General features: G+C 45.7%; 1 protein-coding gene across 1 annotated transcript in view; it reads right to left on the minus strand.

Moving 5' to 3' along the window:
• Positions 1-16,591, minus strand: part of LOC135255866 (protein phosphatase 3 catalytic subunit alpha-like) — a 143,821-nt gene extending 127,230 nt beyond the window's left edge. Inside the window, exon 1 of the mRNA XM_064337603.1 lies at positions 16,363-16,591. The gene's annotated coding sequence lies outside the window, so the exon portion shown is untranslated. The remainder of the gene's footprint in view (positions 1-16,362) is intronic.
• Positions 16,592-16,872: the final 281 nt, after the last annotated feature.

Raw genomic sequence — 16,872 nt, forward strand, 5'->3', positions numbered from 1 at the left:
GTGTTCTCCGCGCGCGGAAGGGTTTGACACGTTTCATAGTCTTATTTTACTGTCAGCTCATTTCCCAGGTTCTAAACCTCAGTGGAACGGTAATCTAGCACCCACGAGAACGCAGGCGCTCCAATAACGAATGACGTCATAAATATGCCACGAACCGAGTTTCGGTCTGTGAATTGGGACAGTGTGAAACATGCGGGTTGTCAGGATTAAATGCGATAGACGTCGACAGAACATAACTGTGCAGATGTTTTGGATGTTGGATACATTTTGTGCCTGTATGTTATGGAAGTGAACAGACCTGGGTCATATATATATATTTTTTTTAATGTTAACATTTTAGACGCAGACAGTGATACTACAGTCAGGGATTAAAGGACATTAGCGCTTAAAAACAGGTTTTAACCAGTAAGATACGCTGAGGAAAATTCATGCTTACAGCCTTTCATATGATTTTGGTGAACACAGTACTATAAAATTCTACGAATGAGCGTTTTAAACTATCACTGGCATTTAAAACTGTTTCAAATGCAAGTTCACCGTGGACATAATATATATTGTATAATAACTGGTAGTTGCTGAAACGTGAAAAGGAAAGTGACTACTTTTGAGGAGTAGGCTACACAATGCACCGGTACGATAGGCAAAATGCAGTCTTAACCCTTAATGCATTCTGACGGATAAAATCAGCATTTCTCGCGAGCTTGCCAGATGAGTTTTTCGAGCGCATTCATCCGCGAAACAAAGTCGGAAAAAGCGCTCGCCTGCTAGGCGCGCTTTCATCCTCCTTATCGGTCTCTCATCATCTGTCCCGCGAGGACTGCTTGGAACGGCACTTTGATACAACCGCCTGGCACGTGATTCCGAGTCACGGGAATGCTGCGTTTGAACCCAATCACTCTTTCCGTCCGTTTGAGGTGCCATATTGCTTCAGAAGTCGCTTAGAGGCAGCGTGCTGCTTTCTGTGTTTGGTTTGTCTTTATTCTCAGTCCGCGGTTAGCAGCGGTCTTCCGATCCGTTTGATTTACTGCGGATGGCATTTCATTTCAGCACAGTCTCGAGGAGTTAATGAACTGCATTCCTTCCAACTGTCCAACGGTGCGGTTTGAAAATACCCTCGCGGAAACCTAATGGCAGGAGCACTGGCAGGAATAACTGCACTCACCGCACTCTTCTTTGTTGTTAATTGCAATTTCTTTCTATTAGAGCAGTTTACTCACATTGGAAAGTGATGTATTCAGAACCGTCTTGTGATACTGAGAGTCGATTCACACGGGCTGTGCATGCTTTTCTGCAGTTGAAGGGGTGAAACCTGCAGGAGCTTCTCTCTCTATCTCTCCCCAGCCTTCAGCATTAGGTGACCCCCCCCCCCCCCTTGTCCTTCTTATCTGTCTCATCTGGCAACCGAGACCCCTTTCCCAAACAAAGCTGCAAATTCTGGTCCAGGCGTTTTTCCCAACGGCGTTCCCCACAGGTTACTCCTGGGTCCCATCCCTTTTCTTCCCGAAGTCCTTTAATCTGAGTGGCACTCAACAATAGCCTCAGAACACAACACTGGGCACATCCTGAACACTGCTGTTAAAGAGGTAGGAGTTCAGTCTCTCACAGGATAATCAAAAGGTAACTGAAGGTGATTTAAAAAAAAAAAAAAAATGTATTTACAGTATGAGGCCATTATTTTCAAACCAGTCACGGACCTACCTGATCTCCTCTGATAAAGTACAATCATTTCTCTCATAAATATGAACCACAAATAAAGTCCAAAAAGGCTGTCGTGCATCACCCAGGAGGGTGCTACACATTGGTGGTGGGTGAGGTGAGTGATTTCCCCCTTGTCACGGTAAAGCACTTTGAGCATGTAGAATAAGGCTACATAAATGCAAGGTTTCATTCATTCATTCATTCATTCATTCAAAAATATAGGTCTGTGGGAATTCTTTAAAAAGTATAAATCAGCAATTGTTGAGTGTAATGTTTGAATTTGAATATTCACCACTCGGTTTCAAAGGAGCGTTTGATGAAAACAAAATGCAAATTGCGTGGCAGCCTCAGAGCTTGCGAATGAAAAAGGAGCCGCTTTTCATCTTTCCCTCCACTGCCGATTTGAGTTCCAGTGCAGCAGCTCGGCTGGCCGTCTGCCGTACAGGCAGAGTACGCAAACAGATGTCCCTCACATTTACCCAACTGAAGTCTAAAAACAAAACATTTGAGTTTAAGAATTTTTCCAACTGAAGTCTAAAAACAAAACATTCAAGGTTCTGCATTGTGATTTCTCTTCCGTGGTTCACTGAGGAGAAGTAGCCAATTAAAGTTTTTAATTAGTTTGGTTCTCACGAGGGTCAGAAAAATATTTATAGCAGAATCGTCTCCTTGATTTGAAAGTATGTGAGGATGATGCACTTTTTAAAAAGACATTGTAACAAGATCACGCGTCTGTTTTGTTTATTTTTCAAGAAGGCTGTATATAGCGAGCTCATTTTCTATATATTTAAGAGAGATAATGAGGAAAATATGGGGTCACTATCATTAAGAACCAGAATACATGTTTTTAATTTACCATACTTTGTTCAATTATCTGAAAATTAAATGTTCTTTCTTGATCTTGATGTAGGTCTATCATATCTTGTCGTCATGCCTCATTCTAGTTTGACTTGTCATAACTTTCTCACCTAGCCTGTGCTTACTCTGCGAACTGGACTTTGTGTGTTCATGGCTATGGATAACTGTTACATAATCGATATTGTACCTTATCAGACCTGTGTACATTGCTATGGATAAAAAAAGTCTCCCAAATAAAATGAAATATAATGCAATCATGACAGGTAGGAGACTCTAAATTGCCCATGGGTATGAGCGTGTGACTGAGTGTGTGAGTGAATGGTGTGTGTGTGTGTGCCCTGCGATAGATTGCCGGCCTGTCCAGGGTGTATTCCTGCCTCTCGCCCAGTGCATGCTGGGATAGGCTCCAGCGCCCCCCCGCGACCCCGCCCAGGATAAGCAGGTATAGATAATGGATGAATTACTCTCAGACAGGTCTGCTGTTGTGTCGCACATTCTTATCAGGGGCAACATAGCTCAGGAGGTAAGACCGATTGTCTGGGCATGTCGAAGTGTCCTTGAGCAAGACACCTAACCCCTAATCCCTAACTGCTCTGGCGAATGAGAGGCATCAATTGTAAAGCGCTTTGGATAAAAGCGCTGTATAAATGCAGTCCATTTACCATTTATCAGTAAAGGAGTCCCTGGGTGCTAAACAAATAAGCTGCAGACAGATACGTTGTGCTTCACATGGGAAGAAGGCATTGCAGAAACATCAAACCATTCGCGATGTTCGGCCCTATGACTTAAAAATGAATAAAGCTGCTAATAAAAACGTTTTTGAAGATTAACTTGGAGTGCATCCAATGTTTCTTCTCAGTCACTTTATAGTTTTACATTTACTGTTAGGAAAAGAATGCAGAGATTTGTAGGATTTGTGCATGTTTGTGTGTGTGTGGGCATGTGTTTGTGTGTGTGTTGTTTGTGGTGCCAGTTTGTGTGTGTGTGGGGAGAAGGTGCCCGTTTGCCTGTACATGTGTGTGCGTGTGTATATTCCCCTTGTGCAGAGGTATGCACTATAAGATGTAGGGGGCTATAACAACAGATATTGCAATGTTATTATTAGTATTATAATTATTATGTGTAAATCACACACTTGGCTATATGGGCATTTGTTTTCTTATAATTGTTTTTAGGATTTAGTTGTTATTTATGAAGCAGGGATTATATTGTATTTCCTTTTTCTAAAACAGCTTTCGTTTGGCCTGCAAATAAAGCACATCTGAATCCCTGAATCATTAAGCGTGCATGCATAGACAGGTAGCCTACACTAGATGGCGATACAACCCTTCATAGAGCAGCCGAGCTTTAAAACCTGAAGGACTGAAGAGTCCTCTGGTGGATTAGAGTTGCCTTACATATCCAGTTTTCTCTCAAGTCTTTGCCAGTTCGTTGCGATTTGAATTAGTTGCCCTGCGACGCACAAAGGTTTACAATTTCGTCCTCCGCTGTGCGAAGCGAACGCGCTTGCCCGATGCTGTCCGCGCAGAGAATGGCTTAATCACACCACGGTGGAGAGGGGCGGGAAAAAAAAAAAACACCTGCGTGTGCCAAGGAAGCAGCTGGGCTGCGCGCGACGCATTTGCATGATCAATCGCGCTCTTTGTGAGCGCCCCGCGCTAAAACCCCGTTTAGCGCTGCCAGTTAAGCGTTCGGGGAGGAACTGGAACCCGGGACCCCGTGACATTTTTGGCGTATGCTCGTCTGCTCCTCCTGGCGGCACCGGGAGTGTGAAAACGCGTTCTCCCGAGCCAGCAGCGGCCGCAGACATGCTTTTAAAGCAGCGCGCCCGTTGGGCATTCTCAGAAAAGAGCCGTCCGCGGTTTTACCGTCGGGAGTTTTATTAGAGATAATGAGTAGATTTGAGGTATTGAGCATTCAAATTTGCTCGTCCCACATTACAGCATTGTTATGTTGGATCAGTGTTAATTATGACGTGTTTTTAAAAGTAATTGCAGGTGTATGAAAGAATAGGGCTTTCAAACTGCACAATCACCGTCGTTAGAACTAACAATGCCCTCCAAAATGATTGGCACCCTTGATGAGGACGAGCAAAATGGTGTTTAAAATAAATAATACTGGAAATGAGGGGTATTGTATGTTCAAATTTTTGGACTCATCTGACCGGAACACCCAGTTCTAAGGCAAAACTCTGCCCTGACACGATGGAATCGGGTTGGTGAAATAGATAGATGAGATACAAGATCCAAATATCCCAAACCAAATGCTACCACAACAAATACTCTTGCAATACGCTCATGTGACTTGAACCTGATCAAACAGTTTTCCGTTTAAATTGAAGAGGGCAATCCACAAACTCAAATTTATATGTTCCGTATGGGGGAACCGTCAAAGACTGACATCCAGAATATGCCGCCACACAGTAAGTACCATACAGCCTGATGCTTGATATATTTCATTTTGTGTCATATCTGATTTTCAGCACGTTCACGAGACACATTTTAATCGTCACATCAAAGAGATCTACTAGGAATCACAGGGAAAGAAAGTTCAGTTGTATTATTAATTTCCCCCGTTTCAGCCTTGCTCTGCAGGCTAAGAGATACACAGGCTCCCGTTCATCTGATCTGGAGGGGAAGACTCTGATTAAAAGCTTCCGCAGCTGCCGTTAAAATAAGAAATAAAAAATAGAGATTATCCCTGCCCCAAAGTGCGGAGCGAAGATTCGGCAGATTGGAGACGGAGCCGATTAGCGCGTTTGCGCACTCATCGTGCACGCCTGTCCTTCACACGGTCCTCATCAGAGGGAGCGATCTCTTCCCCTTACCCAGAGGAACGCTCGACAAGCCACGTCAGCGTCCGCTTCGTAATTCAACTTGGCACATCTGAGCGAAAGATGTTTTTTTATGCTCCTTATCAGTCTGACAAGGTAAACCTTCGTTGTGTTCATCCAGGAAAGGATTATGTAAAATCTATTTTTTTTGTAGTGTTGGGATCTCAAAGTGCAGTCTTAGTGGGACATGCGATCTGCAGGTTTCTTTTCAATCAGAAACCAATTTAGGCCTTGCAAACAAGGAATGTGGACTCCTTAGCCAATCAGTGACCTGAATCGAGCATTAAAAATTATTTAAAACCAGGAAAGAGTGGCCCCTCTGGGGTGATCTCCCACACACCAGCTCAGTTTCCGAAATTAATTTGGTTGGGGCAAAATAAAGAGGAATCAACAAGGACTGTAAAGATGCTCACTAATAGTAGCATTGTAGCAGTGTGTCTGTCTGTCTGTGCCAGGTCCTGGTGGCGGTCTGTGGAAGGGGGGGTCCTGCATGGTGGTGGGGGGGATTACCCCCTTTTACGGCAGGTTGGCAGGGATCAGCCAGCCCCCAGCCGAGCTTTTCAAAAAACGGGAACCCCATCCCGTTGGAGATTGGGAGATTTGGGGTGCGGGCGGGGGCGGGGGGCGGAGGCGGGGGGAGGGGGACTGGCATGCACCAAAGGGCATGAGAGGTACCAGCAGCACCCGACCCCGACCCCGGCCCCGACCCCGACCCCATCCGTCTGATCCGGGTCCAAATGAGGCCTCGGGGGGCCCTCGGAGGGTCTTTACAGTCCCAAATAGGGCCAATCCCCACACAAGGGGCCGTAGTGGGGGGGCGGGGTGTCATTTCTGCTTTGAGGTTTTGGGGAGATTAATGCTCCTTCCTTCTCTCCTTGGGGGGGAGGGGGGGGAGTTGGGGGGGTTGCCTCAGCTGACCACCACAGGGGTGTACTAATGCCCCTGCAGGTGAGGCTGGCCCGGGGGAGACCCTGTGCGTTAATTACCGGAAAGGTCAGACGGTTGTAGCAGCGATATGCGGTGGTCAGGGTGCGGTGAGGTCAGGGGGTGGGGGGAGGCAGGAGGGGAGTCATGACGACCTTTCAGCCAATGACTGCATCAGTGGAAGGCCTGTTACAGCAAAGTGGGGCTCACAAATTCCTTTCATGGAAAAAGTAAATAAGATCAGCGTGTGGAACATGGTTCTGAATCCACAGTCTGTGATAGCGTTCACCACCACTGAGAGCATCCTCCACCTATCATAGAAATTAAAGTCAATATGGCAGCAATCGGCTCTCAGCCAAAGCCCTTCCCTGTCAGCCTAGATCAGTGTGTGTCACTGTGTGTGACTGTGTGCGTGACACTGTGCGTGTGTGTGAGTGTCAGTGTGTGTATCATTGTGTGTGTGTGTGTGTCAGCATGTGTGTGTGTGTCAGCATTTGTGTGTGCGTCACTGTGTGTGTGTGTCAGTATGTGTGTGTGCGACACACAACATGACACACAACAGTGTGACACTATGTTGTGTGTCATTGTGCGTGACACTATGTGTGAGTGTGTGTGTGTCACTGTGTGTGTGTGTGTCACTGGGTGTCAGCCTGGACTATCACCTCTGATGTTTCCCTGCTCACACACTCCTGCTTGCCGAAACGCTCAACACACAAATGCCCTGGAAACAGAAGAACAGCTGCAGAAAACCGCAGGAACTGGAGAACTCTAAACGTTAAATTTTAAAATGGATTTTACGGCCGATGGCGGCTGCCAGTGCGTTTCTGCGATTCTCTGCAGCAAGCGAGGGCCGGGCGGTGCCAGCGGAACACAGCCGTCGCCCTGGGCAACTCCAGGTACCGGGCAAAGAAGGCCGACAGCCAATCGCAGCTCTCCGCCTGCTGTTGGCTGGATGGGCGCCATGTCGTTAATAAAAAACCCAACGCGCAACGTTTGCAGCCATCTCACACATTCAGGGTTTGTGTTGTGTGTGTGTGTGTGTGTGTGTGTGCGTGTGCGTGCGTGCATGCGAGTGTGTGTGTGTGTGTGTGCGCGCGCGTGCATGCATGTGTGTGTGTCTGTGTGCGCGTGTGCATGTGAATAGAATTCCATGACACAAAGGTCAAAGTTCAGAGAAGCCAAGGTCAAGACACTCAGTCGCTGCTCGCTCTGCTCCGAGCGAGCTAGGGGAGGTAATCAGCGGCGCGGGTTCGATACGGGGGCGGCGACGAGGCTACGAATGAACGTGAGCGGTAAGGAGGCGGAGCCAGGGCACAGAAAGGCAGAGAACGAGGGCGGGGCCTGCTGGCTCAACGGCCCTTGGGTCTGGCACCGGTGCCAGATTCAGCCCTGCTAATCCTCCCTGAGCCGGAGGAAGAAGAAGAAAAAAAAAGCACGACATGCCAGATTTTGCCCCCCACCCCTTTGCTTCACCAAACAGAATAATCAGCTCCCCTACCAAGAACCTCTCACCTCTAACCCCATCAAATGAGCATAATCACCCCAAAACCCCAATCCATCACCCTGCTGCTCTGGCCAGAAGAGGCTCATTCATCAGTAAGCAGAACCAGCAGCAGCAGCAGCAGCAGCAGCAGCGAGCGCCCACTCTCCCCCCTGGTGCAGGGGGGAACAAAATTTAAAATCTGCGCTCGCTCGATACCTCCGAAAGATCAATGGAGATCTCCGTCAGGGAGGGGCAGAGAACGCTGCTGACCTAGCGTTTTGTTTTTGTTTTCTGTTTTTCTGGAGCCGGTAAACGCTGACTCAGCTAAACCGTTTGAACCCGAAACGCGCTCTCCCCCTCTCCTCCTCTCCCTCTCTGTCCTTCTTTATTTGCACACGGCACGCCGACGTGCCCAAGCGGTAATTCTCCGCCACCGTCTGTCTGTCTGCCTGCGATACCGCGTCCCAGCCAGCGCTGGCGTCGGCCTCCCTTCTGTCCCGACCGAGATTTCGGGAAACCGCAGATCCGCTGAGCTTAACGAGGAGGCCTGAAGACGGAAGATTGAAAACGGAAGAGTGCTGGGATAGCTGGGATAGCTGGGATAGCACCACACAGTTCACTGTGCGGCCGAGGGCTTCCGAAATTCACCCATTCGTCCGAACCATCGACTGGACAGGCTGATCAGCTGTGAGACTGAGAGAGCACTCTTAGACACACATAAAAGCTTCCTCAGTTCCAAAAATGTGTGTACAGCAATCAGGGGAGTTCCCGGTGAAAGAACGGTAAAATAAAATTAGTACTTTCAATAGAAATTACCCTTTGACAAAGGAATGGAGTAATATAACGTAGGCCCTCAACCTTCCTTGTGGCGCAGTTTGATGACATCATCAGTGCAGGACGAGAGCGGTGCACACCTGTACACACAGACGCCGGGACTACGTGCAGGTCGCTCCACAAATTTTTATTTATTTATCCAGAATCCTTTATTGATCAGCTCTCCTTCCCCTCAAAACCTCCACTGTTACCATGGCAACTGCACCCCCCCACCCCCCACCCCCCACCCCCCACCCACCCCCTCCACACACCACCACCCAAACCCCCTTCCCTCTAATGGGCCAGCGGGGGCCTGCGGTACTTTTGGCGCAGGATGGAGCCGCAGGTGGAGCACACATGGTGCCCGCGTAACACCCCCCCGCCCCCACACCCCCACCCCACCCCTGCCCCCACACCCCACACCCCACACCCCCAGAAACCTGCCCAGGCTGGGCGTGTGCCAAGCAGCCGGCTCCAGCCGCACACACCGCCGTTACCTCCCCCCGGGCCCCACTGTTGCTGTGGAATCAGCAGAGCCGCAATGGCGCCGGGCCAGGCCCTCTTTTCGGCGCTCCGCGTTCAGAGATGCGTTTTCGCTTTTTAAAAAATGCGAGCGCACGCGTGCATGTGCACGCCCTGCCCGCCATTTCCGCCGCTGTAATCCGTCCCCCGCTTTCGTTACGCGGGACGCCGGGGACGCCGAAGCCGTGGACACAGGAAATAAAGCGCGGCCCTGCTAAACGACGCCAAACGGCTTATCTTACCGGCGCACATTTCCGCGAGAGAGAGAGAGAGAGAGAGAGAGAGAGAGAGAGAGAGAGAGAGAGAGAGAGAGAGAGAGAGAGAGAGAGAGAGAGAGAGAGAGAGAGAGAGAGAGAGAGAGAGAGAGAGAGAGAGAGAGAGAGAGAGAGAGAGAGAGAGAGTTCGTGAGAGGGGCTAATTAAAGAGCAAACACAGAGAGCTGATCTGAGATCAGCCAGTGAGCTGCTGACATCAAGGCCTCCCCCCCCCCCAAGGCATGCTGGGTAATGACTGCACTCATGCCCTAATGGATACTCCCAAAAGGCATATATAAATTAACCCTACTGAGTAGGGATTCGCATCGCATTCCAGACCTTATTCAATATTAAACTTATAAATGTATCCAGTCGTGACCTTCACACTTGAAGGGTATAATGTCAGAGACAGGCTCTTTTTGAGAAAAATAAATACAGATCCAACTCAACAGGACAAATCCAGAACAGAATTATCTTTACTCCCTCAAATAAACAGTGAATGACAAATGAGCCATTAGCATTTAACTCCAGTCCTCCAAGGCCGCAGCCTGCCCAGGTTTTAATGGTTTAGCTGAAACCAGCAGTCAGTTTAGGCCTTAAAAAGTAGGTGCGCAAACTCTCAAGCCAATCGGTGATTTAAATTATTCCCCTGGGTGCTGAAACACGTTTAGCTCCCTGGTTTAAACTGGGTGTTTTCCCCCTTTCACACCACATTAAACCTATAAAGCATAAGATCCCGAATTTTTGATTAGAATGTTGTTAACTGAACATTCTAAGGCTGATGTCACAATCACTGCTGGTAACTGAAAGCAGTGGAGTTCTAGAACACCGATTTATAGAATTATGGAAAAGCATTCCAAACAAAGCTTACTCTTCAAAAGTATTAATGCAGAATGACGTTTTAATCGTTTTGTTTTTGGAAAGACTCAAATCTCCTTGGGCCTTCTCCCCTCCTCCCCCCTCCCACACTGCTCCCGGGAGAATCTCTTCCTGGACGGGCTCCCTGCAGCTCTGGCAGTCTCTGAACGGAGGAGCCAATCAAAGCGCGTTTCTCTCTTTAATCCCGCCGGTCTCATCCGCAGCGAAACGAGCCAATCACGGGAGCCGACCGCCAACCTGACAATACGCAAGACGCTCCCTCCCAAAATAACTCGCACATTTTCGGACAAACAAAGCAGGAAGCTTTGCCCCGAAAGGGCGTCCCCACGTTATTTACCCCAGTCTTCTGAGGCTCTTATTGGCCCGATTCTGCGGGATTTAATCGAGTTCCGATTCGCTGTTTCCCCAGTAAACATGTGTTTTTCCTTTTTCTGTCTTTTAATTCCTTCACTCAATCCAAACCAAATGATTTTGTTTGGACACTGTCAACATGTACCCAGCATTTGCCAAGTAATCAGATTTCTAAGCTAGTCAGCCAAAAATGCATGTTTATTCTACTGTAGTAATTATATCGTAGCTGTGTTGTTTCATTTAAGTCTCTTAAAACACGAATAAGCCTTAATAATATAATACTTATACAAATGTAGTTTAAGATATGCCGGTGTTTGGACAAAATGTGTATCTGATTTTTGTATAAACTTTTTTTTTGAGTGTATTTATAAAGTCAAATTACTCACTGAAATGTGATAAAAACCAAAATTAGAACTCTCATTCCCAACTTTATTAAATACAGCAAATAGTAAATTATAGTTCATGAACCAAATGGAGTAAAATATGTATTCAGGCTTATATTTTCCAAAATCTTTATATATACATTTATATAATTTCATCGATTGCTCCCTGCCATGTCCCGAGTGTCTCCATCCTGCACCCTCTCCCTGTCTGGGTCACAAAGGGTTCTTACTAAGAGCTTATTAATCACACATAAAGCATTTATAACAACTCTGGACAAAGCCAAGCGGTTTGCCATTTCACCATCAATTCAAAATAAATACTGTAAACACGTAAGTATGGAGAGAAAAATCATCAGCGTATAAGCATCTCTTAAAAAGTAAACAAGAGTACATTTAAACACTGACACGGCAATGGACTCCTGAGATTCAGTTTGTGAATTGCTACTGTGTAACAGCTGACCACGTATTGTATTAAGCAATTTAGAATTGGGATCAATTCTTACAGAACTTGCAGGAGTCTATCAAGGTACACATTTACTGTGTTAGTGTTAAATATATTCCATTTAACTTTTTAAGACGTGCTAATACATGTGTGTGTGTGTGTGTGTGTGCATGTGTGTGTACGTGTGTGTGCGTGTGTGTGTGCACGTGTGTGCATGTGTGTGCGTGTGTGTGCGTGTGTGTGTGTGTGTGTGTGTGTGTGTGTGTGTGTGTGTGTGTGTGTGTGTGTGTGCTTGAGCTGCAGCACTTTCAGTGTAGGTGTGCTTGGATACACAAAATCCAAAAGGACAGCGCCTATAATTCAAATTTAATTCAAAAATGGGTGAAAATGCAGCAAGAACAACAGAAAGAACCGTGTTATGTAACGGTAGTAGTTTTAATTTTACAGAAGAAAAATCTCATGTGCAAACACTGCATTTGTAAATATATTTTTCTCTGAAATTTGTTTTTGCTTGTTTGGTTTGTGTTCCTCAATTTGTTCAGTTTATTATTTTTTATGATACGTTCAGAAGGCAGTGCTGCTCAATAGCAAGACAATTTTTGTTCAATCCACAAGATTAAACAGATTAATAGACTAATATGCATATGTTCAAAGGAGATCAGATTGCCTTAGATGAAATGGCTCGTCTGGGATTTATTCCCAAATCCTCTTTTGTGTGTCTCTTGCTGCAAAATAAATAAATAAATAAATAAAATAAACACTTCAAATGATGTTGAACTGGGCATACCCCCAAAACAAAATCACTCACGGAGTGTTATTTCTCCAGCTGTGTTCAACCAGCCAAACCTGAGACAAACACCTGAAGGTTTGAGAAGCATCCACTGGATAGCATCAAACCAAATCCCTGCTTTATCACAGCTTAGAGGTACCTGATAGGCAACAGATAAACACTCTGACAAACATCTGGACTGGTGATATTTAACCCATTTTTCCATCTATTCGAATGTCACCAGCTGCCTGCAGTCTAAATAAGATACTCCACAGTTTTTTTTAAATGTTTGAAAATATCTTTCTTTTACACCAAATGTGTACATGATACATTTTTGCCATTTAGGAGATGCTTATCCAAACTTGCACGGATTACATTTTACATACACTCTGTTTATACACCTGGATATTTTTACTGAAGCAATTCAGGTTAAGCAGCTTGGGTACAATGGTAGCTTCCCAAGTTCAACCTTTAATTTAATAAGAATCAAACCCGCAACCTTTCAATTGCAAGTCCCATTCTCAAACCATTATGCTATACTGTAGTGCCAAAATACTGTGCACAAAGTGGTGAAATATTTAATACATTAATAATCATTCACTGTTTACGTGTTGACAATGTGGGAAGACCTTGCTGAAACGCACAAGCATTGTGCCAAAACGCTAACATCACTCGTAACAGAAATAATAGTCTTTGCCCAGGACTATTCTTAAAGTGGTAATACACAGAAAAGGCTATGTCCTCAGTGATGGCAAAGACAATATTCTCCTGCTGAACAACCCTCAGCCACATACCTTTTCAGTAAACACAATCTTTCTCTCTCACACACACACACACACACACACAAAAAAACACTCAACATTAAAACCAAAGTTAATCACATCCCCAAATGAACATCTGTAAACACTAAAATTAACGTGGCTGCCAAATTAGCAGTATCAACACGAAGCCAAAAAATATTCTAAACAAAATTTCACCCAAATGTCAGACAAATGTCCACCAGTCACATGTATGAACAGCTGTTTTATGTTGAGGTCGCCGTGCGAAAAACAGTTTGTTTTCCCCACGTAGAGACACAGCGAGGAAGAATAACATGTTAGCCATAACCTCTACAGCATGCTCTTTTATGTTCTGGCCAAAAAAAATGTGAAAAAGAAATTCTCCAACAGCAGCTCCCTGAGGGAGCAGAAAGACTGTGGCAGTACACTCACTGCCATTGGTCAATAACCTTTTGATTTTGGGCCAATCAGATGCCCTTTATGGGGTAACTTAAATAATACCCGTTCTTGAGCTGTTGGCTGCCAGATCTTGTTAAGGTTCTGTTCCAGTGTGTGGATGGGCCCCATGGTCTGGTATCTGTTAAGGCTCTGTTCCAGTGTGTGGGTGGGCCCCATGGTCTGGTATCTGTTGAGGCTCTGTTCCAGTGTGTGGGTGGGCCCCATGGTCTGGTATCTGTTAAGGCTCTGTTCCAGTGTGCGGATGGGCCCCATGGTCTGGTATATGTTAAGGCTCTGTTCTAGTGTGTGGATAAGCCCCATGGTCTGGTATCTGTTAAGGCTCTGTTCTAGTGTGTGGATAAGCCCCATGGTCTGGTATCTGTTAAGGCTCTGTTCTAGTGTGTGGATGAGCCCCATGGTCTGGTATCTGTTAAGGCTCTGTTCCAGTGTGTGGATGGGCCCCATGGTCTGGTATCTGTTAAGGCTCTGTTCCAGTGTGTGGATGGGCCCCATGGTCTGGTATCTGTTAAGGCTCTGTTCCAGTGTGTGGATGGGCCCCATGGTCTGGTATCTGTTTAGGCTGTGTTCCAGTGTGTGGATGGGCCCCATGGTCTGGTATCTGTTAAGGCTCTGTTCCAGTGTGTGGATGGGCCCCATGGTCTGGTATCTGTTAAGGCTCTGTTCCAGTGTGTGGATGGGCCCCATGGTCTGGTATATGTTAAGGCTCTGGTCCAGTGTGTGAATGGGCCCCATGGTCTGGTATCTGTTAAGGTACTGTCCACTTGTTGCCTAATTATTTAACCCTAATTATTTAGGTAACCCTGGTATATTTCAAAACCAGGGTTACCAAGCACTTTGCGATAAAACACCAAAATCATAACACATAACATCACAAACAAAAGCACACATGAGTCAAGAGCACAAGATCCAGGAAAAGCTAGAGAATAAAAATGGGTCTTAAGACATCTCTTTTTAAGCGATTGTCGAGCTGGATAATCCAAAACTTTTAAACAAAAGAAATGAAAGTGATAAGTGAGAGTGGAGCCGTTTCAACAGCTAATGGCAGCTTGGTTGAGATCCGTGCCTCAACCGCAATTAAGCCGGGGCCTGCTTAAATCTGCGGGAAAATTCGCTTTCTGCTGATAAGCAGGCCAATTTGGTGGCCTTAATAAAACCCGGCGTACGGAGATATGAAATACGAGAGCTTTGATTCGTCAATTTCAGCACAATGTGGTGCACGGGGGAGAAGGAGCGAGCGGATTTGCGGGGCTGAAATAAATAAATAAATAAATAATAATAACAACAACACAAAGGACGGCCAGCCACGCTATGCTCAGTGGCATTCCTTTGTGTCAGAATGCATTAACAAAGTACATCAGTGTTCTCTTCCCCGCAGACTCCGTCGCTGCCAAAAACAGCGCCGGAGCTCCACTCTCAGATCCCCCATAATAGGTGTCGCCGCGACAAAAGGCGAAAAAGGAATCCTCTCATTTAGCGCTGAACGCATGCCAACGACTCAATTCAGGACGTTCCGAGCCGTATACCGCAGATGTCGCGGCGGAGACGCCGCTATTCACGGTCCATAAAGACCACTTAGGCATCAATAACAGACACCGCGCTATCTCCTGGGGAGGAAAGAAAAAAAAACTAAAAATCGCGCACAAAAAATAAATAATGGGTACAGAGATTATGGCGAGATTGTCTGGAAAAAACACTGCCGAGTACTACAGAGCCGCTCCTGAGAGCAGAGCGAGTGTCTGTTTCGCTCGCGCTGTTTGGGTTCTTCCCACGGGACGACTGCGGGCTTTGTCGCGCGCGCGCTTTGTGTACCACCGCTTTGCGGGCTGTAAACTTCTAACGCGCCGTTTCCGTGGCAGCCCGAGCTCCGCCGTCTCGCGGCGATGCGAGGAGAACAGAACATCCTCGGCTGGTTTCTTACTGTGTAACAAACTGGCCCTCTCAACTGGAGGGCTTGACAGCTAAACGCGGTCAAACCTATAATCAGCCAAATCAAAAAAGGAATAGCATCACAGGATATTCGCTTATTACTGACTTTAATGGGACCGGAGGGAAGGAGAATGTACGAGATGCATCTCATCATCAGATAATCCCGTGAAAATGTAAATAAGCACCGCTGCTGTTACAATGTCAAAATGTGAACATGCTAAAAAAAAAAAGTAAAAAAAAAAAAACGAATTCATTAAACAGACCATTTTGTTTTCACAGCATGGTGAACATAGCTTCTCACACTGTGGTATATGGATGTACTTATGTACTTGCAGTAAATTTCGACATACTGCATGTGCATAAAAAGTTAGCACTCTGCCAGGCGGTCAATCGCAATTATAATTGGACACAAACGTTTTAGGACAAAAACATTTAAAAGAGGGAGTATAATCCAGTAGGTTGCTTATGGGGGAGTCTTCGACCATTTCCAGGTGTAAATCTGTACAGTCTGAGCAAAACCACCACAGAACATCAATCAAGGGTTCAGAAGCGTTCACAGGATTCAAAAGGGGTTCACAGGGTTCAAAGTTCATGCCCCAACAGGTCATCTGAAAGGATTTGTGCAGAGTTTTTACTAGCTTACAGAATGTCAGACTGCAAGGGGAAATTCACTATTTTCAGTTCAACCTGGCAATTAGCAAAATTCTGTATTTTGCAACCATAGCAATGAACTCTATAACCACTCAGAGCTAGACCGATGAACCAAAGAACAGAAACAGGCAAACACTACAAACACAAACTGCTTCAAACCAGGAGCTCCACCAATCAGCTGACCCATACATCCCAGAAAAACAAAATCCTAAATCAATTCCAGAAATAAACAAATAAAACAATCAAATCACAGAGAACATGTCCAGAAATAGGCCAACATTTGCTCAATGATTCCTCAGAAAAAAAAAAAAAAAATGGAGCAAAAGTTTTGATCTTACCTGAAGCTGCACGGCCTTGTTTTTGCAATTTTATCCATTCCGTGCACGTCTCTGAATCTTCCCATTGAAGGTAAAATTGAAGGACCAAAATTAGGAACTGATATGAAAGGAAGGCGGGTGAAATGTATCAGTTCTGAGTCACTTTGCCTTTTGACCCACGGCCATTTTACTTCCATTAGGCCCACCTCGGCCTACCTGGGATTCTCTTCATCTTTCTGCTCCGCCCCTTTCCCTCCAAAACTGGATGGAACCACATCATTTCCTGTTCCTGTTTCTGACATACAGTAAGATAGAGTGAATTTGTTTATTGCCCCTAGTGGCAAATTAAATACGTGTTTTTTTTTTAACCAGTTAAGGATTGAGATCAGAAGTATGTGATTAAAATGTTCTTAATAGAGAACATTCTTAACAGAACATTCTGATGCTGATATAACAGCCTAAAGCAGTGGAGTTCTAGAACGCTGACTTGGAATTTTGAGGGGAAAAAAAACCTACATTTCAAAGAGTTAA

Source organism: Anguilla rostrata, chromosome 5 (genome assembly GCF_018555375.3).
Source record: "Anguilla rostrata isolate EN2019 chromosome 5, ASM1855537v3, whole genome shotgun sequence".
NCBI classification, from domain to species: domain Eukaryota; kingdom Metazoa; phylum Chordata; class Actinopteri; order Anguilliformes; family Anguillidae; genus Anguilla; species Anguilla rostrata.